The 27,764-nt window shown below is 46.7% G+C and overlaps 1 protein-coding gene and 1 pseudogene across 16 annotated transcripts in view; one reads left to right on the top strand and one right to left on the bottom strand.

Annotated features, from left to right (window-relative positions):
- Positions 1–416: 416 nt before the first annotated feature.
- Positions 417–26,197, top strand: LOC108590176 (uncharacterized; annotated as a pseudogene). The gene is made up of 2 exons (XR_008478423.2): positions 417–4,999; positions 24,203–26,197. The product of XR_008478423.2 is annotated as an uncharacterized LOC108590176 (transcript).
- The window catches only part of LOC144580885 (uncharacterized), a 74,561-nt gene continuing 65,787 nt past the window's right edge, over positions 18,991–27,764 (bottom strand). For all 15 annotated transcript variants that reach the window (XM_078361193.1, XM_078361184.1, XM_078361188.1 and 12 more), the window contains 2 exons: positions 24,432–24,495; positions 18,991–22,619 (listed from right to left, as the gene is read on the bottom strand). The gene's annotated coding sequence lies outside the window, so the exon portion shown is untranslated. The remainder of the gene's footprint in view (positions 22,620–24,431; positions 24,496–27,764) is intronic.

Raw genomic sequence — 27,764 nt, 5'->3', positions numbered from 1 at the left:
TGTTGGTAGAGATGGGGTTTCGCCACGTTGACCAGGCTGGTCTCAAACTCCTGAGCTCAAGTGATCCACCACCTCAGCCTCCCAGAGTTCTGTGAGTACAGGCATGAGCCACTGCACCCAGCCTCTGGCTGGGCTTTGGTAAGGGCTAGGTTTTATATTTTTAAAACCTGAAGGGGAGCTCATTCCGTCCCAGCTCCCCACTGATGCAGTGTGTGTGTGGGCTTTTCCAGGAGGGAGGCGGGTTCTGAAGAAAGGGGTCAAAAAATCACTTAGTTTTCTTGTAGTTTATCATCCCTGGCGCAGTGGGCAGCAGAGGGAGCCGTATTTCCTCAGGGTCTCCTTTATATGTGTCGTTGTGTTCCGGGGGGCGGGGTGTTGATTCTGAGCAGTAAACAGCATATTTTTAACATTCAGGACTGACTTCTAATGACTTGATACGTGAGGAAGAACCCCGGAAGAGGAAGAGGAAAGCAAAGGAGTCAGGGATGGCTCTTCCTCAGGTGAGATGATCTTCTCGGTGGATTGTTCTGTCTCCTTCCTTTCAGAAATGCTGGGCCTTGAAGTTGGGAATCTTCTCTGAGTCTGAAGCATCCTGCCTGCCAGGTTTGCTGGCACTCACCCATGCCTTCCCTCAGTCCCTCTCATGTCAACATCCCTGGTGCCCCAGTGACAGGAGCATGGGAAGAGGCTGCACTGGGCATGGTCCTGGGAAGGGCTCACCCCAGACATGCATGGAGACAGGGTGTGGGCTCCGTGGTGTCAGGGCTGCTGGGCAGCAGGGATTGTTCAGGGGCCACATCTGATGCACCATCAGCTCCCTGTAGACCAGGAGCAGAGCAGCTGCCCGTGGACACTACATATTAATGTGCACAAAGTATGTGGGAAATTCTGGGAAAGGAGACCAATGAGGGGAAGTCTTTTCTGCCTGATTTAGTGCTACATGTTGAGATAATTGAGTGAGTTCCTGTGTTTATAATTCCAAACATCTAACTAATTGAAATGGAAAGTTCATACACAGACATGAATGATACAAGGTGTTTTATTCCATCATTTTTTTTTTGAGACGGAGTTTCGCTCTTGTTACCCAGGCTGGAGTGCAATGGCGCGATCTCGGCTCACTGCAACCTCCGCCTCCTGGGTTCAGGCAATTCTCCTGCCTCAGTCTCCAGAGTAGCTGGGATTACAGGCACGCGCCACCATGTCCAGCTAATTTTTGTATTTTTAGTAGAGATGGGGTTTCACCATGTTGACCAGGATGGTCTCGATCTCTTGATCTCGTGATCCACCCGCCTCGGCCTCCCACAGTGCTGGGATTATAGGTGTGAGCCACCGCGCCCGGCCGCTCATCATTCTTTTAAGCATATGAAACCAACCTAAATAATAGCAGGAGATTCATGAAACCATTCTTTGCTCGTTAAGCTCATGGAGACTGTGGTGTTACTGTGGAGAGGCTTGTGACAGGCGTTTTTGGTGTAAATGCTTATGAGTTCTCCCAAATATGGGAGCAGTACTTCTTTTTTACCCTAAAGGATGGCCGTATTCTCATTCCACCTATCATCATCATCTTAATAATTCATTACTTGAGATGGGGTCTCCCTGTGTCGCCCAGACTGGAGTGTAGTGGCATGAGCTCAGCTCACTGCAACCTCCGCCTTCCAGGGTCAAGCGGTTTTTCTGCCTCGGCCTCGCATGTAGCTGGGGTTATACGCGTTTGCCACCACACCTGGCCGGTTTTTTAATATTTTTAGTAGAGATGGGATTTCACCGTGTTGGCCAGGCGGGTCTCCAACTTCTGACCTCATGTGATCCACCCACCTCAGCCTACCAGAGTGTTGGGATTACAGGTGCAAGCCACCATGCCCAGCCCCACAGATTATTATTAAACACACATTTTTATATTTAAACACCACGTGATGTACGTATTTGTTTTGTGGTAAAGCTCCAAGCAAAGCTGCAGCTGAGCCCCTTGGCCATAAAGCTCCTCCTTCCCCTCCACCCTCCTTCCAGCCTCACTGGGGAGACACTAAGGTTAGTTCTGTGTCAGGTGTCTTTGCAAGTCACGTACATGTGTATTTCTGTATCGTTATGAGACTCTAGAAAAAATTCTGCAGTAAATTAAAAAAATTTAATATTCTTTTACCTGAGGTTTGGGTCTACATGTGAGGGTTGTTAGAGAAGTAATCTCACGTCGTCAGGGTTTGTTGTACAGATTCTTTTATCACTTTGCTATTAAGGCCAGTACCCAATAGTCATTTATTTATATAGTTATTGTTAATTGTACTTTACGTTCTGGGGTACATGTGCAGAACAAGCAGGTTTCTCTTTTTTTTTTTTTTTTTGCGGGGGGAGGAAGGCAGGAAGGAAGGGAATAAGGATGGTAGGGACAAGCAGGTTTCTTAAAAAGGTATCCATGTGCCATGGTGCTTTCCTGCATCCATCATCTACATTAGGTATTTCTCCTAATGCTCTCCCTCCCCTATCCCCCCAGCCCGACAGGCCCCAGTGTGTGATGTTTCCTTCCCTGTGTCCGTATGTTCTCATTGTTCAACTTCCACTTTTGAGTGAGAACATGTGGTATTTGGTTTCCAGTTCGTGGGTTAGTTTGTTCAGAAAGATGGTTTCCAGCTTCATCCATGTCCCTGGAAAGGACAGGAACTCATCCTTTTTTATGGCTGCATAGTATTCCATGGTGCATCTGTGCCACATTTTCTTTATCCAGTCTATCACTGATGGGCATTTGTGTTGGTTCCAAGTCTTTGCTATTGTGAACAGTGGCTCAGTAAATGTACGTGTGCATGTGTCTTTTTTTTTTTTTTTTTTCTGAGATGAAGTTTTGCTATTGTTACCCAGGCTGGAGTGCAATGGCGCAATCTCGGCTCACCGCAACCTCTGCCTTCTGGGTTCAAGCAATTCTCCTGCCTCAGCCTCCTGAGTAGCTGGGACTATAGGCGCGCACCACTAATTTTTGTATTTTTAGTAAGAGACAGGGTTTCACCTTGTTGTCCAGAATGGTCTCGATCTCTTGACCTCGTGATCCACCCTCTTGGCCTCCCAAAGTGCTGGGATTGCAGGCGTGAGCCACCGCGCCCGGCCTTTTTTTTTTTTTCTTTAAGATGGGGTTTCACCATGTTGGACACGCTGGTCTTGAACTCCTGACCTCAGGTGATCTGCCTGTGTTGGCCTCCAAAGTGCTTGGATTACAGGCGTGAGCCACTGAGACTGGCCCATTAACATCTAGTTTTTTTGTGAGTCTGTGTAGGTTGTTATTATTTTTTGGGCACATATATACAAAATGGATTTTCACACTTTGAGTAATTTTGTTTTCATTTATTCTGTTCCTCTGGCTCTGTTGCACAGGCCGGAGCACAGCGGCGTGATCTGAGGCAGTCTTAGCTCATTGCAACCTCTACCCTCAGGTCAGCCATCCTCCAACCTCAGCCTCCCAAGTAGCTGGGACCACAGGTGCATGCCACCATGCCCGGCTAATTTTGTTTTTTTGTGAGTGTGTGTAGGTTTTATTTTGTGATCATATATATACAAAACAGATTTTTGGCCAGGCGCGGTGGCTCATGCCTGTAGTCTCCCAGCACTTTCAGAGGCCGAGGTGGATGGATCACCTGAGGTTGGGAGTTCAAGACCAGCCTGACCAAAATGGAGAAACCCTGTCTCCACTAAAAGTATCAAAAATTAGCCAGGCATGGCATTGCATACCTGGAATTCCAGCTACTGAGGAGGCTGAGGCAGGAGAATCACTTGAACCCAGGAGGTGGAGGTGGCTGTGAGCCAAGATGGCGCCATTGCACTGCAGCCTGAGCACCAAGAGCAAAACTGTCTCAAATAATAGTAACAATTAACTAATTAAAAACAAAATGGATTTTCATACTTTGAAAGGTTTTGTTTTGAGAGCAGGTCTGGGTTTGTTGCCCAGGCTGGAGACCAGTGGCACAGCTTAGATCATAGCAACCTTCACCCTCGAGCTGAAGCCATCTTCCAAGTCGCTGGGACCACACGTGCTACCACCATGCTTGGCTAACTTTTTTTTTTTTTTTTTTTTTTGAGGCAGAGTCTCTGTTGCCCAGGCTGGAGTGCAGTGGTGCAATCTCAGGTCACTGAAACCTTTGCCTCTTGGGATCAAGCATTTCTCCTGCCTCCACCTCCCGGGTAGCTGGGATTACAGGCATGTATTCCTGTGCCTGGCCGATCTTTCATAGTGGACATTGTCATCTTTGAAGACATTACTCATGCTCTGCCTCATGTAGATACTGAATGTCACTTGGTGTGTCAGTGAACAGTTTCTAATATTTCTATAACAAAAACCCTGAATTGATTTTTTGTTTGTATATTTCTTCTATCATCCATAAACATAAAAATACCGAGAGGGCATCATGACCTCTTCACAAAGTATAATAAACACAACTGGGAAGACATAATGTGGTGAAGAATCCCTTTCTCCATTTGTCAGAACATTCCCTACAATTAAATCCGTACCGTCACCTCTGTCCTCTTCTCATTCTCTGTAAAGATCAGAACTCCTCCCATAACCATGTGGTTAAAATGTGTTTTTATGGCCGGGCACGGTGGCTCACACCTATAATCCCAGCACTTTGGGAGGCTGAGGCGGGTAGATCACGAGGTCAAGACCATCGAGACCATCTTGGTCAACATGGTGAAACCCCATCTTACTAAAAATACAAAAATTAGCTGGGCATAGTGGCGCACGCCTGTAGTCCCAGCTACTCGGGAGGCTGAGACAGAATTGCTTGAACCCAGGAGGCGGAGGTTGCGGTGAGCCGAGATCGCGCCATTGCACTCCAGTCTGGGTAACAAGAGTGAAACTCCATCTCAAAAAAGAAAAATATGTTTTTATTTCAGGGTTTATTGACATTCAGGGATGTGGCCATAGAATTCTCTCAGGAGGAGTGGAGATGCCTGGACCCTGCTCAGAGGACTTTATATAGGGACGTGATGTTGGAGAACTACAGGAACCTGGTCTCCCTGGGTGAGTCCAGCTTCCCCTGGAAGTGGGGATGTGCCCTTGCGTATGTTTGTATTTTCCCTTGTTGCCTCCTGGGAGCCGCATCCTTGCTTCAGAGTGGGAAATCGGAGACCTGGAGGGGCCGGTGGGGTTGCAGGAGGATTTTATTTAATGTGATCATGGGCTCAACAGCATTGCTTCCTAATTCGGAGCAAAGGACAAAGAAAATGAGGTCCCTTTTATGCTCTTATATGGTACAGGAAGCAGGTTTACAGAAGCTAGAACAAAGAACAGTTATCAACAAGTGGCATGTCTTGTGATGCAGTTCACGTTTGAGAAGTAACCCTTTGAGAAGCACATTCTGCAGTTTTGAGCTTATCTGCTCTGTGACCTTGCAGCTGTTCAGTAAGAAAAAGAGAAATTTTTAGATGCCTGGGAACTTTGCTAAACGAGGGGACGATAGATAAGCTTAAATGGTTTGCAGGAAGGCAGTTACTATTCTGCCTCAGCGGAGCTGGGGAGGTATCATATTGAATAGGACACAATGCGGCACAATTTACTTTGTTACGTAGCGGCTACAAATTCCGAGGTTTTGTTTTGCCGTTATTGCGAGTGTTTCATTCTCTTCTTTATTCCCCCTTTGTTGCTTTTTATAAATAACACTTTAATAGAAAGCAGCACCACCACTGTACGCATCTAATTACTGTTACCTTTAGAGGTATGCCATTTTTCGTTTGTTTTTCTCTCCTTTTTCCCTTCTTCTTTTTCTTGGTTTAATCTGATTGGTATGTCTTTTTTCTTTTTTTAACAGGGTTTCACCATGTTGGCCAGGCTGGTCTTGAACTCCTGACCTCAGGTGATCCGCCTGCCTCGGCCTCCCAAAGTGCTGAGATTACAGGTGTGAGCCACCACACCCGGCCTCTGATTGGTATTTCTATGAGGCGATTTACTAGATTTATTTAAGTATATGTAATACCTTGTGGCTCAGTGTCGCGGAAGGGTTAATCAAGTGTATTGTAGATCGTTTTCAGGAAAGTCTTTAAGATTGCCTTTATTCCTTGACTTGATTGACAGTAGGCTGGGGTGTTAGCTCATGGTGAATGTGTAGCATTGAGTTAGATCCTTTTAGATCAGAAGCTCCTTTCCTGCCATGAAAGGCACAAAATTAACTCCACCTTACCTTAGCTCCTGATGGCCCCTTCTCGACTGTGCCTGTCTTAGGTTGCTGCTCCTCAGGATTCTTACCCGTCTCTGGCTAATCAGCCATCTGCTGGAGGCCAATCAATCAGGGTGATGGTTTGAAGGTTGGAAGGCTCTTGAGGGCAGACCCACAGAGCACTGTGGGTCCAGGAACAGCGCTATTACCCACTTTAAGTGGCTACCCTGTCAAGTTGCCTGCTCGGAAAGATGGTATTATTAAGGCTTTTGGGGCTCTTAACATAATATTTGCTTTCTTTGAGTTTGTTCCATGCAGACGTGCGCTAACAGTTGGGTTAGCTAAATGATCACACCTTACATAGGCCCACAGAAAGCACCGCTATCATACCTGTCATTTTGAGGTGGTTCTGTTTATTTTGGGGTACAGGCTGGTACTTAGTAAATGCCATTAATTGACTGGTGGTTTGCTTGGCTACTCTTGCTTCTATAATTGACTGAATACTTTCAGTTAGGAGGGGTAGGAGGCAAGGAAGTATTACTGATCCTCCTCATCAAGGTTACTCCCCCTCCTCCTCTGAAGGTTGTAAAACCTCTGGATATAAAAGTCATTCTCTGAGGAGGGAATCTAGTGACCACCCTTACCATCTCCGAACTGGAACGTGAGCCGATTTTCACATCCTGGTTGTCATTTCCATGACTACTTGTCCGTTATCAATTTCTTTTTAAAATTTATTTTATTTATTTTTTAAAATTATACTTTCAGTTCTGGGATACATGTACAGAATGTGCAGGTTTGTTACATAGGTATAGACGTGCCATGGTGGTTTGCTGCCTCCATCACCCTGTCGTCGACATTAGGTAACTCTTCTAATGCTGTCCCTCCCATATCCCCCCCACCCGACCATCTCTTCCCTAACCCCCCACCTCCTGACAGGCCCTGGTGTGTGATGGTCCCCTCCTTGTGTCCATGTGTTCTCATTGTTGCACATGCACTTTCGAGTGAGAACATGGCAGTGTTTGCTTTTCTGTTCTTGTGTCAGTTTGCTGTGAATGATGGTTCATGGCTTCATCCATGTCCTTGTAAAGGACATGAACGCATCCTTTTTTATGACTGCATAGTATTCCATGGTGCATGTGTGCCACGTTTTCTTTATCTAGTCTATCACTGATGGGCATTAGGGTTAGTTCCAAGTCTTTGCTATTGTGAACAGTGCTGCAATAAACGTACATGTGCATGTGTCTTTATAATAGAGTGATTTATAATTTGGGGGGTATATGGCCAGTAATGGGATGGCTGGGTTAAACGGTATTTCTAATTCTAGATTCTTGAGGAACCACCACACTGTCTTCCACAATGGTTGAACTAATTTACACTCCCACCAGCAGTGTAAAAGTGTTCCTATTTCCCCACATCCTCTCCAGCATCTGTTGTCTCCTGATTTTTTTTTTTTTTTTTCCCTTGACGGAGTTTCCTCTTGTTACCCAGGCTGCAGTGCAATGGCGCGATCTCGGCTCACCGCAACCTCCGCCTCCTGGGTTCAAGCAATTCTCCTGCCTCAGCCTCCCGAGTAGCTGGGCCTACAGGCACACGCCACCATGCCCAGCTAATTTTTTGTATTTTTAGTAGAGACGGGGTTTCACCATGTTGACCAGGATGGTCTCGATCTCTTGACCTCGTGATCCACCTGCCTCGGTCTCCCAAAGTGCTGGGATTACAGGCGTGAGCCACCGCGCCCGGGCCGTCTCCTGATTTTTTTAAAGTTTGCCATTGTAACTGGTGTGAGATGGTATCTCATTGTGGTTTTGATTTGCATTTTTCTAATGAAAAACGATGATGAGCTTCTTTTCATATGTTTGTTGGCTGCATAAATATTTTCTTTTGAAAAGTGTCTGTTCAGCCGGGCGCGGTGGCTCACGCCTGTAATCCCAGCACTTTGGGAGGCTGAGGCAGGTGGATCACAAGGTCAAGAGATCGAGACCATCCTGGTCAACAAGATGAAACCCCGTCTCTACTAAAAATACAAAAATTAGCTGGGCATGGTGGTACACGCCTGTAGTCCCAGCTACTCGGGAGGCTGAGGCAGGTGAATTGCTTGAACCCAGAAGGCGGAGGTTGCAGTGAGCCGAGATCGTGCCATTGCACTCCAGCCTGGGTAACAACAGTGAAACTCCGCCTCAAAAAAAAAAAAAAAAAAGTGTCTGTCCATATCCTTTGCCCACTTTTTGATGGGGTTGTTTTTTTCTTGAAAATTTGTTTAAGTTCCTTGTAGATTCTGGATATTAGCCCTTGTCCAATGAGTAGATTACAAAAAAATTTTCCATTTTGTTGGTTGCCAGTTTATTCTAATGATAATTTCTTTTGCTGTGCAGAAGGTCTTAAGTTTAATTAGATCCCATTTGTCTATCCTGGCTTTTGTTGCCATTGCTTTTGGTGTTTTAGTCATGAAGTCCTTGCCTTTACCTATGTCGTGAATGGTGTTGCCTAGGTTTTCTTCTAGGGTTTTTATGGTGTGAGATCTTATGTTTAAATCTTTCATCCATCTGGAGTTAATTTTTGTATAAGGTGTAAGGAAGCTTTCTGCATATGGCTTGCCAGTTTTCCCAACCCCATTTATTAAATAGGGAATCCTTTCTCTGTTGCTTGTTTTTGTCACGTTTGTCAAAGATCAGATGGTTGCAGGTGTGTGATGTTCTCTGAGCCCTCTGTTCTGTCCCACTGGTCTGTAGCTCTGTTTTGGTACTAGTTCCATGCTGTTTTCATTACTGCAGCCTTCTAGTTGAGTTTGAAGTCAGGTAGTGTGATGCCTCCAGCTTTTTTTTTCTTTTTTTGGTTAGGATTGTCTTAGATATGCGGGCTCTTTTTTGGTTCCATATGAAGTTTAAGGTGGTTTTTTCCAGTTCTGTGAAGAAAGTCAATGGCAGCTTGATGGGGATAGCATTGAATCTGTAAATTACTTTGGGCAGTATGGCCATTTTCACAATATTGATTTTTCATAAACATGAGCATGGAATGACTTTTTTTATCTTTGTCATCTCATTTCCTTGAGCAGTGGTTTGTAGTTCTTCTTGAAAAGCTTCTTTACATCCCTTGTTAGTTGTATTCCTAGGTATTTTATTCTCTTTGTAGCAATTGGGAATGGGAGTTCATTCATAATTTGACTCTCTGTTATTGGTATATGGGAATGCTTGTGATTTTTGCACATTGATTTTGTATCCTGAGACTTTGCTGAAGTTGCTTATCAGCTTAAGATTTTGGGCTGAGACCATAGGGTCTTCTAAATATAAAATCATGTTGTCTGCATATAGAAGAAATTTGACTTACTCTTTTCCTAATTGAATACCTTTATTTCTTTTTCTTGCCTGATTGCCCTGGCCAGAACTTCCAATACTATGTTCAATAGCAGTGGTGAGAGAGGGCATCCTTGCCTTGTGCTGGTTTCCAAAAGGAATGCTTCCGGTTTTTGCCCATTCAGTGTGATATTGACTGTGCGTTTGTCATAAATAGCCCCTATTATTTTGAGACACATTCCATCGATACCTTGTTTATTGAGAGTGTTTAGTATAAAGGGCTGTTGCATTTTGTCAAAGGCCTTCTCTACATCTATTGAGATGATCATGTGCTTTTTGTTTTTGGTTCTGTTTACGTGATAGATTACATTCATTGATGTGCGTATGTTGAACCAGCCTTGCATCCCAGGGATGAAGCTGACTTGATCGTGATGGATAAGCTTTTTGATGTGCTGTTAGATTTGGTTTGCCAGTATTTTATTGAGGATTTTCGTGTTAATGCTCATCATTGATACTGGCGGGAAATCTTACTTAGTTGTGTTTCTGCCAGGTTTTGCTATCAGGATGATGTTGCTCTCATAAAATGAGTTATGGAGGATTCCCTCTTTTTGTATTGTTTGGAATAGTTTCAGAAGAAATGGTAGCAGCTTCTCTTTGTACCTCTGGTAGAATTCCAACTGTGAACCCATCTGGTCCTGGACTTTTTTCGGTTGATAGGCTATTAATTCCTGCCTCAATTTCAGACCTGGTTATTGATCTATTCAGCGATTCAACTTCTTCCTGGTTTAGTCTAGGGTGGGTGTAAGTGTCCAGGAACTTATCCATTTCCTCTAGATTTTTGGCTTGTAGGGTTTCTGCCGAGAGATCTACTGTGAGTCTGAGGGGCTTCCCTTTGTGGGTGACCTGAACTTTCTCTCTAGCTGCCCTTAGCATTTTTTCCTTTCATTTCAACCCTGGTGAATCTGATGATTATGTGCCTTGGGGTTGCTCTTCTCAAGGTTTATGTGCATAGAGGTGTTTGTAATCTTTGATGGTAGTCTGTAGGTCTGTGGGATTGGTGGTGATATCCCGTTCATCATTTTTTTTTTTTTGAGATGGAGTTTTGCTGTTGTTACCCAGACTGGAGTGCAATGTTGCAATATTGGCTCACCACAACCTCTGCCTCCTGGGTTCAAGCGATTCTCCTGCCTCAGCCTCCCGAGTAGCTGGGACTACAGGCGTGCCACCATGCCCAACTAATTTTTGTATTTTTAGTAGAGATGGGGTTTCACCATGTTGACCAGGATGGTCTCGATCTCTTGACCTCATGATCCACCCGCCTTGGCCTCCTGAAATGCTGGGATTATAGGCTTGAGCCACCGCACCTGGCCTCTTTTTATTTTTAAGATTTCTTTCTAAGAGGCCCCTCTGCTGCAGGTTCGCTGGAGTTTGCTGGAGGCCCACTCTAGACCCTGCTTGCCTGGGAACCAGTCGCAAAGATTGCTGCCTGTTTCTTCCTCTAGTAGCTTCATCCCAGAAGGGTACCCACCAGGTGTCAGCCAGAGCTCTCCTGTATGAGTGACTCCCAGTCAGGATAAACAGGGTTGAGGGAGCCACTTCAGGAGGCAGTCAGACCCTTATCAGAGCTCAAGTGCTGTGCTGGGAGATCCACTGGTCCCTTCTGAGCTGCCAGGCAGGGACATTTAAGTCTGCTGACACAGAACCCACAACCGCCCCTTTACCCAGGTGTTCTGTCCCACGAAGGTGGGGTCTTATTATAAGTCTTTGATGGGCTTCTGCCTTTTTTTAGAGATGCCCTGCCCAGCAAGAAGGGAGTCTTGTCACTGTTGGCCTGCAGAGGCCTTGCTGAGCTTCTGCGGGCTCTGCCCAGTTGCTGTGTGACCTTCCCAGCGACTTTGTTTACACAGGTGAGGTTTAAACCCCCTATCAGAGCCTCAGCAATCCATTATCATCAGTTTCTTGGCAGCAGTTTGATAGGTTAAATTTTCCACATCTCTCTCCTTTTTGGGCCAAGTAATAATCTAAAGCTAGTCTGTTCTGGTAAATGGCATTCCTCATTTTTATAGATTGTACAGCCAGCAGGTCTAAAGCTTGTGCCGTTCAATTGGTAACAATTTCAAGTATGTAACCTTATAATGTAATTGAGCATATAGATAGGAGTATGGTATCCCCATGACCCATCCTGTGCCCAGGTAGCTCGCCTGTAATACTGAATAATTCTTTCGGGGGTCAATCAATGTCTTTCCCATCTCCTATTTTTATACCGCCTCTGATATCTACACTTCTCTTACTTCTGTTTCCCACCTCATCATAAACAGGGTATCCTAGAGTTTCTCCCAGCTGCAAGGGGAGTAAGAAGGATGATCTCACTGTCCCTAGTGCACAGGCCCCTGTCCAGTTGGCTGGTAACTGCCAGTAGCTTGCTGTCCGCAAATACATTAAAGGCCAGCGGGAGCCTGCCAACTATTGGGTGCCTCGAGTTGATACCGGCAGTGGTTTAAAGCTGGGATGTGGGATAATGGGTTGTAGCGTGCCAATCCAGAGGTCACTTTACCTTGTTTATTCCGCCCACCACAAAGTTCTCCCTACTCTTTGGTTGTAGTATTGCTGCCCTAGACAAGCCAGTTCTTTCACGGGATTAACGGAAGTGTTTCCTCAGAGGTCAGTCAGTACCTTCCGATGATGGAAGTTTTTAGGAGCCAAGTACTCGACTGCTTGAGTGTAGGCTTGGAGGGCGGGGTGAGGTCAAGGTCCAGTTTTCTTGAGGCATTAACTTTTTTGCTTCCCATGGCCGTTGATCGCCCATGATGGAGCCTCCGCAGACATAGCAGGAAGAAACAGCTAGATGATGAGCTGTACTTTCAGCCAGTTGAGCAAACCGATTACTGGCTACTGGAGGGCATTCAAAAACCTCCCGACTAGTTCTTTTATAATTTTCATAAAATGACTTGAAAATTTGGAGCTGAGGTTGATGGGGATGGAGCTGAGGTTGATGGGGATGGGCCTGAGTTCCCTTTTTGATGATATACAAACAGGAGTGGGGGTTCCTCTAAACACCATTATGGGTGACCTGTAGTCCATGCGGGTCAGCCTGGCCTGAGGCTAGTAAGCTTTCTAGGATTGCAGGTTTTCGTTTCTCAGTTTGGCTTCGTTGGCATTTCAGTAAGTGCAGCTGGTTTCTGATACTCCATTTAGGGAACCCCACAGGGACCAAGTATTGTGCAGCACCTATAATTATTTTCCGGGGTTCAGGGGAGCAAGGCGGAGGAAGTCTTGGCCGACACGCATACTTACAAAGTGTGCTATGATGCCTTTCCCAGGTTAGGGTACCACAGGTCGAGTAGGCAATGCCTGAGTATGTTGCTTGGCAGGCATCAAAATACAAAGGGAATGCCCCTTAAGGAAGGAGGAGACCTCAGTCCTGTTTAGAAGAGGACCTTTTTTGACTCCATTTGTATTTTAAACGAGGTCCTAGGCATGGACTTGGGGTCATAACATACGTAAGATTGCTCATTGCCTGGGTTACAAACTGAATAAGTTGTTATTGTGAGTGCAAGCCCCGAGCTGAGTCCCTGACACTTAGGTTTGATACAGCAATGTCTTAACTACTGTACTCCCCGTCCAAGTATTTGCAGGCAGTGAGTACATTCTTCTACAGCTGCCCCCCGTTTGGCAGATACTGGGCTTAACAATAGTAGAATAAAAATTAACATTTCTTTTTTTTTTTTTTTTTTTTGAGACGGAGTTTCGCTCTTGTTACCCAGGCTGGAGTGCAATGGCACGATCTCGGCTCACTGCAACCTCCGCCTTCTGGGTTCAAGCAATTCTCCTGCCTCAGCCTCCTGAGTAGCTGGGATTATAGGCACACACCACCATGCCCAGCTAATTTTTTGTATTTTTAGTAGAGACGGGGTTTCACCATGTTGACCAGGATGGTCTCGATCTCTTGACCTCGTGATCCACCTGCCTCGGCCTCCCAAAGTGCTGAGATTACAGGCTTGAGCCACCGCGCCTGGCCACTAATATCTTTTAATAATCTAGTTACTTCTCGTGCCTTTTCTGGTGGGGAAAGCCTTTACCCAACCTGAGTCTGTACAGACAGACACTAACATACAGTGATAGCCTCCTGCCCGGGGCAACTCTAAAATCTACAGGCAACTTTTCAAAAGGGGCTGCCCCTACTCCTTGAATTCCTGGGGGCCTGGTTGGCCTTTGCCGGGGGTTGTTCTGAGCACAGACTAAGCATTATTCACGAACACCTTGGGAGATGACTGTGAGCCGTGGCACCCCACCAGCGTTTCTAGTGCTGTCTTTCCCATCTGAGTTTCTTGGTGGAATTGTTTTACAAACCTGGGGGGATCGCTTCAGGAATAGCTAACCTTCTGTCTGAGAATTGCCACCGTCCTTCTTTAGTATAGGCTCTGTCTTCTTCAGCAAACCGTGCTTCTCATTTGGAAAGGAATTTGGCTCCTCTAGAGGCAAGGGATCGGGAGGAGAGGCATGGCACCGGCTGCCTTTCAGGTGCCGTGGTAGAAGGTGGGTATGCATTGCTGCACGCCTCGCTTCTGCATCTGCTTTCCTCTTTCCTTTGGCCTCTAGGATTTCATCTTTCTGATGGCCTCAGCAGTGTGCAACAGCTATTTCTTTTGGTTCCCATACTGCATTTAAAAGTTGTGAGATCTCTTCCGGGTATTTCACACTTGTTCCTCGGGCAGTTAAGAATCCCCTTTTTGGTATATGTGCCCGTGTACGTGCAGTATAGCAGAAGCCTACGTTGAGTGTGTATGTTGGCTCTTTTACGCTGAGCAGCAGTGCTCTTTTGAGGCTGTTGATTCTGCTCTCTGGGCTGGTGTTCCTGTTGGCTGGCTTTGGGCCTCTACTATTGAATCTACCGTTAAACTGCATATCCAGCCCCCCGGCCCCGCCTGTCCCAAAGCTGCTGCTCTCTGGAAAGTACTCAACATCTGGATTCTGGAGGAGGCAATCTGTGATCTTCCCTTCTGGAGAAGACGTTGTCTTCTGTTTCTATACAGCCATGAAGGGGAGCTCCTGGCTCTAGAGGGAGCAAGGTAGCAGGGTTAGGAGTGTTTACAGTTGGCGGGGCGCGATGGCTCACGCATTTAATTCCAGCACTTTGGGAGGCCGAGGCGGGTGGATCACGAGGTCAAGAGATCGAGACCATCCTGGTCAACAAGGTGAAACCCCGTCTCTACTAAAAATACAAAAATTAGCTGGGCATGGTGGCGCGTGCCTGTAATCCCAGCTACTCAGGAGGCTGAGGCAGGAGAATTGCCTGAACCCAGAAGGCGGAGGTTGCAGTGAGCTGAGATTGTGCCATTGCACTCCAGTCTGGGTAACAGCAGTGAAACTCCGTCTTAAGAAAAAAAAAAAATCTAGCGTCATGTTCCCATCTGCTTTAAAGAAAATCTGTGCTTGTCACTTTTGAAGCAAATCCCTTTCTAACAAAGGAACGGGGGCACATGCTGGACCTCCTGCCCTCCAATAACCCATCAGAAGGGTCTTTTTTTCTGACCCTCCTGTTGCCCCAATAATGGTGGTGAAAGTTTTAGACAGTGGCCCCACTGAATGCTCAGCAACGGTATCTACTGTAAAATTTCTTTGCTGGCCCCCTACCTTTACCATGACCATAGGTTCCCAGGGTCTGGAGAAATGGATCCTGGTCTGTTTCAGTTCTTACAGCTGTCTACCCCAGCCAAGCCAGTAAAGCCTGTATCCTGATTACTCGGGGCCTGCGGGCTTGTGCTGCTAGTCTAGGTATTGCACGGGGGTAACAGCAGTGGCTGTATGGGGTACCTGATCTTCATCCGGGCACTCATTTTCCAGACACACTGATCTCTCTAATCCGCGCTGTTTCAGACTTCTGTCTGACTGCGGCTCTCCCACGCCCTCGTCCCTATCCTTTTCCGCATCCTCTCGTTACACCAGCTCACCTCTCCAGTAAGGCAGCCGCCAACGAGTCTGCCTTTCCTTCTGCCTTGTGCCTTGCTTTTCTTTCAGCCTCTTCCTGTCGATTGTAAAACACCTTTGTAGCCACCTGTGTGAGTTCAGTAGCATCCTTGCCCTCAAATCCTTCTAGCTTCTGTGGCTTCGGCCTGATGTCTCCTTGTGCCTGGCTGACAAAAGCTGCATTCATCTTATATTGTTCGGCAGGGGCTTCTGGGTCAAATGGGGTATAAGGCCGGGATGCTTCACAGAGCCTCAGAAAATTCTCCTGGGCTTTCATCGGGGTTTTGGCAGACCTCTGAGACTGTACTTACTGCCTTCTTCCTGCCTGCCTTCGCGCACTTAGGGACTACTGAGGGAAAGGTTGCACTGCATACCACAGGGCACCAGGGCCTGCTGGTGCAGTATTTTCTAACCACTGGAGAGCTGCTTGGTTTCTTCTCCTGTGCTCTTCAATATTAAACAGCGTTAACAGCAGTTCCTGGCAGTGTGGCCAGTTAGGGTTATGAGTAGCAAAGATGACTGTGTTAGATCAGTGAGTACTTGGGCTTCTCCACAAAGGAGGGAGTGTGTTGTTTCCAGCTCAGAAGGTTGGCAGTGGAAGAGGGCTAATGGATAAAGACTCTTCACTCACCACGAACCTGGCCCTGCCCATGTTTCACGGAGAAGCACCTGGAGAGTCCAGGTATGGTCAGATCAGAGACAACCGGCCACATGACTCTTTTTATTTCTGTCATTTCCTTATGAGGGGGAGACCCTGAGCTCCCACCCGCTTCTGAGTGAGCCCCTGTCCCTAGGTCTGCACAGCATGAGTGCCTGCTCCTCGCTCTTCACCTTGCCTCAGGTGTGCTGGGGATGGGTGTATTGGAGCGTAAGGGGATGGAACTTCTCTTTCCTCGGGGAAGCCTTTAAAATTGGTTTCTGTGGTACCTCTTGCCCATTTTTCTGTTCCCTTGTGGGCTTGGGGTCTGTAGGTTCCTTGGCCTCTTTTGTCCCTGTCCGTGCCACTAAGGCTTTGCAGTAGGCGGCGGGGCAAGGTCTCAACCACTTAGGGCATGTCTGGGCTATATTTAGCCATAAATCAATATATGGAAACTGATCTGGATGCCCTGGCTGGCCTTCGACTCTGGTCACCGCCCTAAACACTAGGCCAATGGTTGGTCTCTCATTCCTGTGGCTCGCCATCCGACCCCGAAGAAAGGCCATCTAGCTCACACAAGGTCCTTAACTTCTGAGGGGACAATTTAACTCCATACTCTCCTGAGAAGGCTTTTTTTTTGAGGTGGAGTATTGTTCTGTTGCCCAGGCTAGAGTGCAGTGGCATGATCTTGGCTCACTGCAACCTTTGCCTCCCAGGTTCAAGCGATTCTCCTTCAGCCTTCTGAATAGCTGAGATTTCAGGCATCCATTAGCATGCCCAACTAATTTTTATATTTTTAGTAGAGACGGGGTTTCACCATCTTAGCCAGCCTGGTCTCAAACTCCTGACCTCGTGATCCGCCTACCTTGGCCTCCCAAAGTCCTGGGATTACAGACCTGAGCCACCGTGCCCGGTGAGAAGCCTTTTTTAAAGTTCTTTACATGCACGCTAGCGGTGTGGGTTTTGACTCTTTTCCTCCCATCCACGAGGCACACTCACAGACTTTTACTTCGAACTGATCACCATCCTGGGAGGCGCATCCTTGCTTGATGAAGATGGAAGCCAAATTGATTTTGAAGTGAGAAGCTTCATAATGTAGCATCTGGACTTCAACTGTCCCATTTGTTTAGATGTTCTGCATTCTTTAGGATAGGATACCTCAGTGGAGGTATTATTCTAGAACTAAACCTTATGGCAGGCCAAGCGTGGTGGTTCACACCCGTAATCCCAGCACTGTGGGAGACTGAGGCGTGTGAATCACCTCAGGTCAGTGGTTTTTGATCAGCCTATCCAACATGGGAAAACCCTGTTTCTATGAAAAATACAAAAATTAGCTGGGCATGGTGGCGCACGCCTATAATTTCAGCTACTAGAAAGGCTCAGGAAGGAGAATCGCTTGAGCTGTGGAGGCAAAGCCTGCAGTGAGCCGAGAATGCGCCACTGCACTCCAGCCCAGTTAGACTGTAAGAAAAACAAAAACAGAACCTTCTGGGAGCCTTTAAAGATACCAGTTCCCTGTCACTACTCATGTGTTTTCGATTCCGTAGTTCTTAAAAGAGAGCTTCATGTCCACATACTGCAGAGCTCCCTAAGCATTCTGAAGGAGGCGGTCAGGGAGGAATTCATGAAATATTGTCCTCGATTCATCTGTAATGTCTTTTTCCTACCTAATCATAGGCTGGGACTCTAGAAAAGCTCCAGCACATCATGCTCTGTTCTTTTTATACACAGGAGTCTATTTCTGACCTGTTATCTCCACGTTGGAGCCGGGGAAAGAGCCCTGGACTGTGGAGAAAATAGCAAAAACATCCAGATGGATAGGAATTTTTTTTTTTTTTGAGATGGAGTCTTGCCCCATGACCCCGAGTGGAGTGTAGCAGCATGACCTTGGCTCACTGGAACCTCCACCTCCTGGGTTCAACCGATTCTCTTGCCTCACCCTCCCAAGTAGCTGGTACTACAGGCGTGAGCCACCGTGCCCAGCTAATTTTTGTATTTTTAGTGGAGACAGTTTCACCAGTATGGCCAGGATTGTCTCGATCTCTTGACCTCGTGATCTGCCTTCCTTGGCCACCCAAAGTGCTGGGATTACAGAGGGAGCTCAAATGGGCAGAGAGGAAGCTACACCTTCAAACAGTGTTGGGCAACTCCCTGCCATTCGAGGAATTCTATGGCAGAAGTTTAAATCCTGAGATCTCTGAGTGGACGTGTTTCTTTGCTCCATTTATCCCTCTGCCCTTCAGATGTGCAGTAGTTTGATCTTTGGGCGTTCTGGCGGTGCTGCAGCTCAGAGACAAAGGCAGAGTCTTTATCCTGGTGGCAACACCCTGTCATCTGGCTTCTGTGGCCTCTTTGGTTTCTTGCCTCTGTGGCTCAGGGAGGGCTGTCAAAGGGTCTCTTCCCCCGTGGTCTCTCCTTCTCTGCTTGATTCCATGTGATGCTCATTCTCTGTCCCTGTAGCTCAGAGCTGAGGCCTCCATACACCTACCCATTGACCTATTCGGGATCCATCCCATTTCCTGTACTTGCTGCCTATTCAGGAGATGGAAAACATGGGCTGCTCCTTCTTTGCATCCCAGCACTTTGGGAGGCTGAGGCGGGTGGATCACCTGAGGTCAGGAGTTCGAGACCAGTATGACAAACATGGAGAAACCCCGTTTCTACTAAAAGTACAAAAGTTCCCTGGGCGTGCTCGCACATGCCTGTAGTCCCAGCTACTAGGGAGGCTGAGGCAGGTCTATCACCTGAACCTGGGATGAACCTGGGAGGGGAGTTGCAGTGAGCCAAGATTGCGCCTTTGCACTCCAGCCTGGACAACAAGGGCAAACTGTATCTCAAAAAAAAAGGGAATAAAAGCCATGCGCTGTACCTCATGCCCATAATACCAGCACTTTGAGAAGCTGAGGTGGGCGGATTATTTGAGGTTGGTATAAGGTCACGAGGGAAAGGAGAGACAGACCCAAGGTCAAGTTTAGCAAGTTTATTCAGCCTGCCAGGCTGCCTCGCCATAGGCAGGGAAGGCAGCAGCCTGGCTTACAGACTACACGGGTTACGGGAGTTTGCTTGTGGCCAGATGCTGTTCCCAGTAAAACCATATTAGGTTGTTAGGGCTGATAGTTGTCCATTGGGGTGAACAACCCGGGTTCTAGAGTCAGGTGCAACCACATCCTGAAACCTCGGTGCCCTGTTTACAAGGCCTGAGGCTGTTTCTGCTATAAGCTTGGCTTAATAGGGGTGAATGTGGGGGAGATCTATGGGCCTGTCATGTGATCCTAATGTTTCCAGTCTTTCGTTATATACATGCAAGAAAGGTATAAGGGGCGTTGTTTTTTTCTAGCCGCTTCGTGCTCAGCAGGGGCGTTGGATGATGCTGGCTTTCAGGCTGGTAGTCATGGAACATTATGTCTCATATCGTACTACGGGGAAAAGCTTGTGTTCGATTCTGTGGACACTGGGTGAGAAGGCGTAATAGGAGTGCGACCAAGACTAAGAGGGGGAGGGTTGCAGCAGGCCCAGGGGAGGAAGTAGCCAGGGGGCCCCAGAGCGAGAGACCAGCTCGGCTAGACAGAAGGATTGTTTTTAGTTTTTGGGCTCAGCCTTTGAGTCTTTTGAGCACATTTTGTACTAGTCCAGATTGGTTGAGATAAAAACAGCATTGTTCATCTAAAAAAATAATGCAGGGGCTGGCCGGGTGCAGTGGTTCACACCTGTAATCCCAGCACTTTGGGAGGCCAAGGTGGGCAAATCACGAGGTCAGGAGATCAAGACCATCCTGAGCAGCATGGCAAAACTCTGTCTCTACTAAAAATACCAAAAAAAAAAAAAAAAAAAAAAGAAATGCAGAGACATCCTTGTTTGGTGGTTAAGGAGATCGAGGACGCTGTCATTTTGCAGGACACCTGCCACTGGTGAATGTGTTTGGAGTGTTGAAATGGATTTGGCTGTGTCTTCCATACTGTCTGAGGTTTTTGGAAAGAGTGTAGAGTGAAAGGGAGGTGGGGATAGTCTGGCTATTCTTATTTCTAGAAGCAAGGGTATAAACAGTATTGCTCTGGTGTCGGGTGGGGTGTCAGCCGGGATAGGCAAGGATTGGTTTCTTGGGGTGATACTGATTTTAGGGAGGGAAGACTAAGGTGCGGGCGCCAGTCCAGTTGGTAAGAAGGCAGATACGAAGGGAGGCACCGCATAGGAAGAAGCCGCCTTGGCTTGGCAGGCAGATCTCACTGTGCATGTTAACATGGTGTGTAAATTTTTTGTCCTTTGGAAGCCGTACTCCTAAAGTCCCTGCTAGGGCAGCTGCGGTGAGTGGTTGAAGAGGTGCATCGGGAGTGGGTTGGGTAGTCTGTGGTTTTTTATTTACCCAGTGGAGGAGGAAGCATTTTGTATCGACTAGGATCCAGTGAGAGGAGTTATTGGTGAAGGATGGGGGAGGAGGCAGTCTTGGGTCTCGGGTGGCTTGGCATCAGAGGAGGATAGGCCAGGGGTGAAGGTTTAAGCAGGGAGTGTGTCTGCCGTTACAGAAACCTGACTTCTCATTAAGGAGTAGCGTTGAGTTTGGAAGGGCTTGAGAAGCAGAGCGCAGCATTGAGTGTTTTGGTTTATGTGATTGTGGAGGGTTGGAGTTGTGGGTGAAGTCACACTGCTGGGGGAGTAGGTGGCCTAATAATGGCTGGCTGGGAAGTGGCATCTAAGAGAGCAGGGCTGTGTGTGGTGATGGGGTTTATTAGGGGAGAAAGAGCTGCCTGTCTGGTGAAGGTTTGGGGTTGACACGCTCCATAAAGCAATCAGAACGCGTATTCATTGTTGTAAATCATACTGGAAAGGGCCCCCTGGTTGAAATCGGGGGTGATAGGTTACTTTGGTGTGTAGCCAGTCTTGGGTGGGGACCGGGGCAGTGTAGGCAGCGTCCGGGATGGGGAGGCACAGCCAACAGTTGTTTACCAGGTCTCTTTGGAGCAGGAACAGAGTAGTTTTGCTTAATTATCTGGTGGCATTTGCTCTGGAATGGGTGTGAAGTGGAGTTGGGTTGGCCCATCATGATGCTGAGTATTGATGGGTGGTTGAGGAGGAGGGAGTTGACAAGCCAGTGGGGGCCTCGGGGGTCCCTTTTTAACCTGCAACAAGTGTGTCCTAAGAGTTTGGCTGCAGTGGGGGTTGTGAGGAGAATCTGAACGGGGCCTTCCCGTTTTGGTTAAGGCTTGTGTGATCAAGGTCTAGGAAAACATTCTCCTGGGAGGAGGGCCTGGTTAACTGGGCCTTCGTGAGGCTTTGGTCACTGTGTTCACGGAGGAGGCGTCAGATGCGTGAGAGTGTTGGGAGGTACTCTCCTAGCTGCGAGGAAGGGGCCTGTTTTATAAGAGGAAAGGGCGTTTGTTAACTCAGCTGGGCTGAATGAGGAGGATGCTTTTGGGCTGGCTCTGATGTGGGCGAGGAGTCTGGGCAGAAGGGAGGTCCAGGGCTTTTGTACTTCAAGAGTGAGTTTGGTTAACTGAGTTTTAAGGATCCTATTTGCCCTTTCAACTTTTCCTGATAACTGGGATTGGTAGGGGTTTGGAGGCGCCACTGGACAGCGAGGGACTTGTTGGGCAATTTGGGAGACGAAGCTAGGGCCGTTGTCTGATTGAATGGAGCGCAGGAGACCACAGCTAGGGATGATTGCTGTAGAAAGTATTTGGGAAACGACTGCAGCCTTTTCCGAGGAAGTGGGGAATGCTTCCACCCACCCAGATAAGGTATCTATGAGGTTAGGAAGAAATCATGTGAGTGAAGTCTGCTTACCAGTGTTTTCCTGGGAGTGATCCTCTCAGCTGATGTGTGGGGATGAGGAGGGAAGTGCAGAGCATACGTGAGAGTTTGAGGTTATGTCCTTGAGTGTGGTAAGTAGGTGGGGGGAAGAGAAGGTACAGGGGCGTGCACTGATATGGAAGGGTGGGTGAAGAGATATTAGAATTTCCTTGGTTTGTTCTTCAGAAAAGATGAGTTTTTGATCATTGACTATCCAGTTCCCTTGGAAGGAGGCCCCTTGCTGTAGCAGTGAAGCTTCATCTGCCTTTTGGGAAATTTCTTTGAGTTTTTCAAAATGTACAGCCTTATGGGTGGCCCTATTAAGGACTGCAATAAGGCAAGTGATCATTTGGTGACTGGATACTTTGTTTTTTTTTTTTTTGAGACGGAGTTTCGCTCTTGTTACCCAGGCTGGAGTGCAATGGCGCGATCTCGGCTCACCGCAACCTCCGCCTCCTGGGTTCAGGCAATTCTCCTGCCTCAGCCTCCTGAGTAGCTGGGATTACAGGCACACACCACCATGCCCAGCTAATTTTTTGTATTTTTAGTAGAGACGGGGTTTCGCCATGTTGACCAGGATGGTCTTGATCTCTTGACCTCGTGATCCACCCACCTCAGCCTCCCAAAGTGCTGAGATTACAGGCGTGAGCCGCCGCACCGGCCGGTGACTAGATAGCCTTGGATCTGTGGGCTGATATTCTCAGGCTGGTTCTTCCTGGGGGATGGCGGCGGCCCCTGTTGGTTGAGTAGGGTCTTGCCGATGAAAATGGTCGGCATGGGCCTGAGCCATGAGCCACACACACTCTTTTCCTGTGCGGAGGAGATGAAGGACAGAATAATACAGAGATTATGCCAGGTAAGTTCACAAGACTGAGATTCAAAAAAGTGAAAAAACGAAAGTGCTTTTTCTACTCTCAAATGCCACTGAGCACAGAATGCCTCCTTCAGATCACCAAGATGTGCGTATTTTCCCCATCCACATCCCAATCTTGGACAGACATAAACCGAATGTCCTGCAGTTTAATCCAGTTCTGACGCTGCCTACCTGGAATCAGATCTCACAGGTGAAGGGTTTAGTTCCCAGGCTGGCAAGGCCTGGGATGCCGATGCAAGCAGTAGACTGTCACATGTTCCTCTGACCAACCAGCTGTAAGCTGGGTTCCCTCAACCTTTTTGTTGGGTTTGATTACTTTGCTAGGGCACCCAACAAAGCGCAGTGAAACCCTCCTTAGGCTCTTGATGAAGGATGTTTCACAGGACACAGATGGACAGCCAGAGGCGGAGATCCACTAACGTGAATCAGTAGTCACTCTGATGTGACAGTTCCACACATTACTGATATCAAACAAAGAACACAAAGACTAAATACAAGCCGAGATCAGGTAAAATACACAGAAATGTCCTAGATGAAAGTAACAGTGAACTTAAAACCAGAGGCATCTCTGCAGTGAGCTGCTCCACACAAGGACCGTGGGGAGATTCACGGGCGTGCCATGCCCCAGGCACCTGCGTGTGTTTAGCATTTGGAAGCTCTCATCCCACATAGTAGTCATGATTGATATTAACTCAGTCTGCAGCGCCTCTCCCCTTCCTGGAAGATGATGGATGGCAGTGACTGGTTTATGCTCCTAAGCCTGGCCTGGGCTTGCTGATCAACCCATCCAGGAGACCATAGAGGTACCTCCTGAGGACAAATCATGCTCCCATCATCCAGGCCATCCCAAGGTCTTCAGAGCTCTTGGTCAGGAACCAGAGAAGAGACCACTATATGCATTTACTCTTATTTCACAAGGTCCCTCAGCCATCCTTCAGTTGTGCCCCTTCTGCACTTTACTGGTATCTGTCACAAGGGTGTAGGTGGTCCTTCTGGGATGTTTACTCAGCTGAGTGGGAAGACAGTCAGAGAAAGACCCTGTATTGGGTCCCCAGGTCATCGTGGGGAGCATAGCTCACAGAAGTAAGGCTTCTGGTTTAAAGTTAATTGTTATTTGGGCCAGGTGCATTGGCTCACACCTGAAATCCCAGCACTTTGGGAGGCCCAGGCAGGTGGATCGAGACCACCCTGGTCAACATGGTGAAACCCCGTCTCTACTAAAAATACAAAAAATGAGCTGGGCATGGTGGCGTGGGCCTGTAATCCCAGCTATTCAGGAGGCTGAGGCAGGAGAATTGCCTGAACCCAGGAGGCGGAGGTTGCAGTGAGCCGAGATCGCGCCACTGCACTCCAGCCTGGGTAACGAGAGAAACCCCGTCTCAAAAAAAAAAAAAAAGTATTCCTTTTGTTTTTCAAAAATTAAAATCATAATTGGGAATACATAAGTATTACTTTTAATGTAATATTACGTATTTCAATAGCAGATAACTGGTAACTGTGGGTTTCTTATATCTTGTAGATATCTTTTCTAAATGTGAGACCAAAGAATTACCACCAGAAGAGAAGAGTAATACAGGAGAAACATTCCAAACAGTAATGTTGGAAAGAATGAAAACCAGGGCGTGGGAGATGTCTCCTGCAGAGAAATCCAGAACAACTTACATGACTCTCAATGTTGGTGGAGACATGATGAAAGACATTACAAATTTATGACCTATAAGGGTAGAAAGGATGACACGCAAACTTACCCTATTAAAAGCCAGCTTGGATTAAACGTCCAGTCACATCTACCAGAACTGCAGGTATTTCAAACTGAAGGGAAAACATATCAATATAATCACACGGAAAAAAAATTGATCAACAGTAGTTCCTTAGTTTCCCCACCCCAAAGTATTTCTTCTGCTGTCAAAACCCACCTTTCTCATACATATAAATGTCATCTTACGGATTCTGTATTCACAGAAAAAGAGAGCAGATGTTCAGACAGAACGTTACAAATATAACGAGTGTGGCAAGACCTTTCATCAAGGCTTACATTTTACTGTGTATCAAATAATCCATTCTGAAGAGAAGCAATTTAAATGTGATATATGTGGCAACATCTTCAATAAAAAATCAAACCTTGCAAGTCATCGAAGAATTCATACTGGAGAGAAACCATATAAATGTAATTAAATGGTCTTCAATAATATTTCACACCTTGGGCAGCATCGCAGGATTCATACCGGAGAGAAACCTTATAAATGTAACGAATGTAGCAAAGTCTTCAGTCAAATATCACACCTTACGCAACATCGAAGAATTCATACCGGAGAGAAACCTTATAAATGTAATGAATGTGGAAAGGTGTTCCATCAGATTTCACACCTTGCACAACATGGGACAATTCATACCGGAGAGAAACCTCACAAATGTCATGGATGCGGCAAGGTCTTTAGTCGCAATTCATACCTTGCCTAACATCTGGTAATTCATACTGGTGAGAAACCTTACTGGTGTGATGAATGTGACAAAGGGTTCAGTCAAAATTCACACCGGAGAGAAACCCTACAAATGTAATGAGTGCGGAAAGGTCTTCAGTCTAAACTCATCCCTAGCACATCATAGGAAAATTCACACTGGAGAGAAACCTTTTAAATGCAATGAATGCGGCAAAACCTTTAGTGTGCGTTCAAGCCTTACTAACCATTATGTTATCCATGCTGGAGAGAAACCTTTCAAATGCAATAATGCCGCAGAGCGTTCAGTCAGTATTAAAGCCTTCCAGGACATAGGGTAATTTATATAGGAGAGTTGGGCGTGGTAGCTCCATCCTGTAATCCCAGCACTTTGGGAGGCTGAGGTGAATGGATCACCTGAGGTCAGGAGTTCAAGAAGCCTGACCAACATGACGAAACATGTCTTTACTAAAAATACAGATTAGCCTGTGGTGTTCGCGCCAAGGGCTCAAGACAGCTAGTTGACTCGCCCCAGTTTGGCTGCTGGACCTATACTGCATTTCCCACCTCGAGGGCTGTCGAGTGAGACAGGGCCGTGAGCTGACTCACTAAAAGCAACAACAGAATGCAAAGCAAAGGTCTGCAGTTTATGAGGACATTGTGCTGTCTGCTTCCATGTCCCCCTTCAGTCTCTGTGTAAGCAATAAACTTGCTGCAATTGAGATGCCTAAGAGGAGCAGAGACCTCTGCCCATCTTTTCCCTGGAGCTAGGCCTTTGTCTTAGCTCCTGGTGAAAAACAGGTTTAACCAGCCACCTTAAGGGCGCCATTGTATCTTTGAAATGTAAAATCTTTGAAATGTAAACTACTACCACTAGCCCCCTTAAACTGCCTTCTGTGCGGATATCACAAGCCCCTGATAACTATTTTATGGAGTTTCTGTTTCCTTTCTGTCTACCCCTTTGTTTCTTTCTGCTGAGATAAGGTAAATGTAAACAAGACAAAAGGTATAAAAGCTGTAACCCACAAAAATAAATTTGCTGCGTTTTGGCCATAATCTTCACGCAGCCCTCCAGACTCTACTTTTCTATATTCTTTCTTTTCCGCGCACTCTCTCTCTGAGGTTGAACGAGACATCTACGTTGGCGGTCTCGGGGACTCCCGCAGGTCGGTAGTCCCCCGGCAGACGTGCCGGACCCCGACATTAGCCCGGAGTGGTGGCAGGAGTCTGTAATGGCAGCTACTTAGAAGGCTAAGGCAGGAGAATCACTTGAACCCAGGAGGCAGAGGTTGCGGCGAGCTGAGATTGCACCATTGCACTCCAACTTGGGTAACGAGTGAAATTCAGTCTCAAAAAATTAATTATACTGCAGAGAAACTTTGCAAGTGTAATGAATGTAGCAGAGCCTTTAGTTTTTGTTCAATGCTTATAACCATTAGCTAGTCCATAGTGGAGCGAAACCTTACTAATCTATTAAAGGCGGCAAGGCCTTAAGGTATTTCTCCGAAGAATTCTTGCTGGTGAGAAACCTAACAAATGCAGTGAATGTCACAAGGTGTTCTGGCACAATTCTCACATTGTACAATGCTGGAAAAATCGATACTTGAGAGAAACATTACACAAACGCTGAGCGTGGAAAACCATGATGAGTTCAAACATTCATCAACATCAGAGAATTCCTACTAAAGAGCATTTGTCTAATTATATGCGATTAGAAATTTTCCATAGGCCATAGTCGTACTAGGCATCAGACTTTTTTGCTGAAACCATACAAATGTAAGGTGCACGCGTACACTTTCACCCAAGCGTCAAAACCGTGGAACATCACAGGGTACTGCAGAGAACTACACGAAGATGAATGGAATAAGCCTTCCGGTGTAATACTCATGATTTGGCCATGAGAGATCTCAATAAAATCCAGGCAAATGTTGTGAATCTGGAAAGGTCACTTATCTCAGATGCATCTTTAGGGTTCGTTACAAATTTATACTGGATATTGGGCATGGTGGCTGACACCTGTAATCCCAGCACTCTGGGAGGCTGAGGTGGACAGTTCGTGAGGTCAGGAGTCCCCTGACCAACGGAGTGAAACCCGTCTCTACTAAAAATAAATTAGCTGGGTGTGGTGGCGCATGCCTGTAATCCCAGCTACTCAGGAGGCTGAGGCAGGAGAATCACTTGAACACAGGAAGTGGAGGTTGCAGTGAGCTGAGATCATGCCACTGCACTCTAGCCTGGGCAACAGCGAGACTTTGTCTCAAAAAAAGATTCATAATGGAACCCTTACAAATGTAATGATATGGTAAGTAATTTAACCAATTTTCTCACAGTATAGTTTATCCTTCTCACAATATAATTTATCTGAGAGCTCCTATCAAGTCTAATTCTCTGCCATTAATCTTTTCTATATTCTGCAGAATAATTACAATTCAAAATATGTTAAAAGTTATGACATATGAAAGGCTCAAGGATATTTGGAAATGGCCAGTTACCTTAAGGTTATAAAATAAGGTATTCCATTATTGAAGGAGAAGGGCTTCTTTACCATATTTGACTTTCAAGCTGACATTTGAAATGTTTTTCCGAGGTCTTTCTTACAGTCATTTCATGATCTACAGGTAAGAATAGCAAGAAACAGCCTAC

Source organism: Callithrix jacchus, chromosome 22 (assembly GCF_049354715.1).
Source record: "Callithrix jacchus isolate 240 chromosome 22, calJac240_pri, whole genome shotgun sequence".
NCBI lineage: Eukaryota > Metazoa > Chordata > Mammalia > Primates > Cebidae > Callithrix > Callithrix jacchus.
The sequence above is the reverse complement of the archived record's forward strand: the minus strand, read 5'-3'. Positions and strand labels throughout refer to the sequence as shown.